General features: G+C 37.9%; 1 long non-coding RNA gene across 1 annotated transcript; it reads left to right on the forward strand.

Annotated features, from left to right (window-relative positions):
• The first annotated feature begins 684 nt into the window (after window positions 1-684).
• Window positions 685-4,178, forward strand: LOC131513520 (uncharacterized). Its single transcript, XR_009262616.1, has 3 exons — window positions 685-770; window positions 3,070-3,245; window positions 4,049-4,178. It is a non-coding gene; the product is annotated as an uncharacterized LOC131513520 (long non-coding RNA).
• The last annotated feature ends 1,198 nt before the right edge of the window (window positions 4,179-5,376 follow it).

The following is a 5,376-nucleotide window of genomic DNA, read 5'->3' on the forward strand; positions in this document are numbered from 1 at the left end:
CATAATCTGAATTTGCCACAAGTCTTCTTTTTTATATTTAAACACTCTTTGCACTGTTTTATTTTTTAATCCTTAAATATAAAAGTAAAATCTAGAGCATGTACAAAACAATTGCTCATCTTATGAAACCTCGTTAGGGAAGTAGCTTTTATTCACTCCATACTGTTGGCATTTCTCAATTTCAGTAATCATTAATAATTTTAAAAGCTGCCAGCAGATGCTTACATTTCTCTTAGAAACTATTTCCGTCAAAGACAGATTTCTATTACGTCTTTAACTCTTACTGTCATTTCCCTATTGTTTTCAAAGTATTACTAATTCCTCCAAGTTCATTTGTATTCTGTGAGATTCTTCTTGCATCCAAGCAACTCTCCTTGTAAAGTGACTTTTGCATGTGTGTATGACATTCAGAACATAACCCTGCATGTATGTATGTGTATGTATGTATATATATATATATATATATATATATATATATATTTAAAAAATAATTTTCATGAAACTACTCAAAAAGAAACTTGAACTCTGGGAACAAATAGTGATTCTTTTGAAAGTTCTCTCATCTATGGCACCCTGACTATCAAAACAATTTAGTTGTCTCTATCTTGACAAAACTTTAAAAAAATATTGATTCTTTTCTGTTTTTATTTTTATTTTTGACCCTTTGCTTGTTTGTTTGTTTTTAGAAGGACACAACTCTTAAAACAGAAAATGTAAAAGAAGAAAATAAAAACCTCCCAAAACAACCATGGGACAACCAAGGCAATAAGGTGCTAACTCAGTAAATACAAATTTGCGTAATACTTCAGATTTGGGCAGTTAGCCAAAGACCTAGTGAGGCAATCTGCTGATTCTGATGCAAATGAAAAACTGGAATGACTCCTTATATTCATCTTGACTGAGAAAACCATTACAGACTGTTTCACTTCCCCTTTTCGTTATGAAGCATATCTTTGAGATTGACACACGCAGAATTGTTAAGAATATATTTATCTAAAGTATACAGTTCTTCTATGAAGGCAACTGCAGCTAAGAGTTTAAGGGAGTGTGATTGGGGTGGAGAGGTGAAATGTGTGAGGGGGGACTTGATCATGCATGACTGAGAAGTAATCCAACAGTGTAACGATGGGTACATAGGCTACACCAGCTGTGGGCTCGGACACTTTGCAGTTGTGCCATTTGGGTTCTGTTAATCTTTCTCTGCTGCGGTCTCCTCCTCATCAAAAAGGGGAGATGAGTATTAATGTCTCTCTCAGAAAGCAGTTATGAAGATTATATAAATTCAGTTTCATAAAATATATAAAGTGCTCCAAACAGTGTCTGCTGTTCATGTTCTATGTAAGTTTTTATTTTTAATAGATTTGTTTATCTATCTATCTATCTATTTATTTATTTAGGGACAGAGAGAGCATGAGCAGGGGCAGGTCAGTGAGAGAGGGAGACAGAGAATCCTAAGCAGGTTTTGGATGTCAGTGCAGAGCCTGAGGTGGGGCTCTATCCCACGAACCCATGAGATCATGACCTGAGCTGAGATCAAGAGTTGGATGCTTAACCAACTTAACCACGCAGGTGCTCCAATAGAGTAACTTTTTAGAGCAGTTTGAGGTTCACAGGAAAATTGAGAAAGTACGGAGATTTCCTATATGCCCTTTGTCCCATATATGCCTAGCCTCCCCCAATCTACGTCATTCACTGGAATGTTGTATTTGTTATGACTGATGAACCTGCACTGTCACATCATTATCCCCCAAAGTCTATAGCTTACGTTAGGGTTCACTGTTGGTGTTGTACATTATGTGGGTTTTGACATATGTATTAGGGCATTATTTTAATAATCAAAAGTGGTTTGAGTGTTAGGGGCTAAATTGTGGCACTTTTGTTACAGATGGAAGGAAATTTGGGGGGATTGTTAATGAAATTCCTTTCTATGAGGAAACTGGTAGTTCTTCCTCAAGTCCCTACACCACCCACTGGAAGTTATGATGGAGTCATCAATTAGTGGTCAAACATACATGACCTAATGGGGAAAAATGTGGTTTTTGTAAGAAGAAATCATGGTGACTGGGCCACTATGGTTCTTTGGAAGGTCACAACAAAAGGGAAGGAGTAAAGTTTCAACTTTGGAAAAAGTAAAAGAAAGTCGTCATATCAATGAAGATAACATTTTGATGTTATTGTATTTTGTAGAAGGAGGTGAATTAAATTTTGGTGAATTGTTTATGGTGAATTCTAACAAAAATTAACTGTATTATTTTGGAGAAAGGAGAACAATAGTATGGAACTCATTGCCTGGGAGGAGAATAGGTTGAAAACCTAAGTTAATGTAAGATCAGTTTAGATAAATTCAAAAATTACCAATCTATACTAAGGGAAGACAGAGATTTACTCACTTTCACCCTGGTGTAGATACCTGTACAAACATAGCCAATATCTTTACCTTTCATAGTGATACGTCTCAATAGGCTACCATATTAACCTTCAAAGTGTGCTTGCTTCAGTCAACTGAAGCAAAGACATATAGAAACAGAGCCGATTGAGAAAATGTTCTTAAAAAAAACTATGGAAAAAAAGACAAAGCTCATGCCCTCCTTTAGCTCAGAGAAAAAAAATACTGGGGGAAGAAATGAAGGAGAATTACGTGCATGTTACACACTTGAAAAGCATAAATATGTGTCACAGATTTAGAATGTTCTATAATGAAGTTCTGATATACCTCATCTATCTATCTCCACTAAGCTTATGGTGAAGACACAGAACACTTGTCTGTGTTCTGAAATAGTCCAAATTTCTGTTCCTTTATTGTCCAATATGTGTGCACGCGTGGGTGCATGGGGGACAGGAGGGAATGCATGTGTGCTTTTGTGTAATTCTCTATTTCATGATTCTGAACTGGAATTGAACAGATACTGGAGCTTATTACTGTTCATGTCACTTTCTTGGTGTTTACTTAGGCAAATACTCAAGGCTGAATAGAAGTTGAATCCTTTTAATGCAATGCTGCTGAGGAGGCTTTGCTACCTTCCAATATGCTATGTGACATGTGACTCTCTTGCTTTCTGTATTATCCAGGGAAATGCTGGTTCCTTCCTCAGGAGTCTTCTGTGTCCTACTGTGAGGCAGTATGAGGAGAGTAGGGCCATTAAACTTGTTTGGACTGAGAGAATCACTTTCTGCCTGGTTGGAGTCCAGGAAGAAACACCATGGAGCTTCACGAATGGAGTGGCTAGACTGCCCGGGGAACATTGGTAAACCCATTGTTACCCTCCTTCCTGCTCCCCTCACCCTCTGCCCGGAGGATTCAGCGGCCAAAGTGGTGTTCCATTTACTCGTGCCCCATAACATGTGGAGTGCGCTAACAGTATCTGCAATGAAACGTTATGCTTTCTGGATAATTGCTCTGATCACTTATAACATTTCTTATTAAAAATGTGTATATAGCTCTTAAAGAGGGAAGAGGAGGGAGAGGTGGGGGAGGAACCTGCATTTTAGAGGTGTGCTGGTTGCTTAATTTTTTTTCCATTTATTTAATCATCACTTTAATATTTCCTTATAATTCACATTTTAATAAAACCACACCGAGGGTCAGAGAGGTCAACTAATTTACACACAGTGCATGGCTAGGAAGCCGAGCCAGTGATCTCTCTATTACACAGTAAGTTCCACAAAGTGCCGAATTAAGACCTCAGTAACACCAGCCAAGAAACACTGCATTAATTATATGGATGGTTCATGCAGGGTAGTTTTTGGGTCTGAATTATATGCATCTTTGGCATACCTTTTTTTTTTTTTTTTTTTTTTTTTTTTTTTTTTTTTTTTTAACTTTGTGTGGAGAACTGGAGATTCGTTAACCACTATACAAGACTGAAGACCGGACATTAAAAAAAAAAAAAAAAAAAAAAGAAAGAAAGATAATGTTTAAATTCATAAATGTGTGAATGTTTTGGCATACACCGAGATAGGCTTTCAACTTCCTTTCACCTTACCTTTCTTCCACTCTTAATTACACACTTTTTTTTTTTATTGAGGCAACAAATTCTTTCCTCTTTAGGTCTGTACCCCACAACAACCCAGAGCTCAGAACATAAACAAAGACACATTTGGAAGCTCCTGTGGAGACCGATATCCAAGATCAACAGATCCTGCAATTTGCTACTTCCTCCTCCCCCCCTCTCCTCCGAGGGGGCTTATGTAAGTCTCCCCTGGGGCGATGCATGTATGGTTTTACAGAGATGACTGAAAGCTATGGCTGGAGCAGTTATATTAGACCTCCGTAAAGGAGTAAATGGGTAATACTTAACGTTCAGTAAGCTCATTTATAGGATCCCAAATATTAATAAATGAGTGCAATCGACACAGTCTGACACCAACACGTTGGAATTTATGACTTGTAACAGCAGAGGCAATGAATCTGCCAAAGCATCTTTTCAACGTTTTAATATAATTGGGAAGCCTGAAGCCACTAAACTATCTATGCATTTCCTGTATTTGCCCTGATTTGCTCTTGAACATCCACAAAGTCTGGAGCCTCGTATAAAACTTTAGAAAGGGGGTTGGTAGTAGAGCTTTTCTTTTAATGTTTGGAACTTGAGACAGCATGCACTGCAATTTCCAGGCAGTTTAGTACCATTAGAGCAAAAGCCAGATAAATCTGGCTTCCTATTTTCACATTGTAGAATTCTATATTAAGGGCCACGAACGAAGAAACACATATCAGATGAGCAGCTTGTCCTTTAAAGTGAAAAGCTCCCTTCACCGGGACATGCAGAACCTTCCCAAAATGGACTTGTTTTCAGCTTGTTCATTTTTTCCTCCTCCCGACTGTTTTTTTTTTTTTTTAAGTTTCATGTCCATGTTTGGTGACAATTTATTACTTGAAGTCATCTTCCAAGAGCGAGCAGGAAATGTCTTTGTAAAACAGTCCGAACAAACTTCATGTGCAAAACAAACGCATCGCGGATCAGTAGGGACAGTTCCTAAGCAGAATGTGTTTTAAAAGTTTGCCCGGAAGAATGCTGCGTGGAGCCTGGGACATATTTTTTCGTAGAGATGTTATGAATGGTTGTCAGTTCTAAGGTCAGGGCTTTGAGGCCATTTGTCTTGTGAAGTAGCCGCACTGTAGAACTGTTTTATTCAGGCTGTTTTGTGCTAATTTAGGATACTATTATGTATCCTATTATCCTAATAGATACATCACCTATTAGGACAGTAGATCCAGCGTGCTGGATAGCATCATATGCATGATAGAGTAACCCAGCTCCAGCATCAGTGAACTTCTATTATTCCCCCACTTACAGGGTAAGGACTGCGACATGGGTGCATAAATTAGAACAATACATGATTCTAATGATGATCATGATCTGCCCAAGGATCAAGTTG

Source organism: Neofelis nebulosa, chromosome 6, assembly GCF_028018385.1.
Source record: "Neofelis nebulosa isolate mNeoNeb1 chromosome 6, mNeoNeb1.pri, whole genome shotgun sequence".
NCBI lineage: Eukaryota > Metazoa > Chordata > Mammalia > Carnivora > Felidae > Neofelis > Neofelis nebulosa.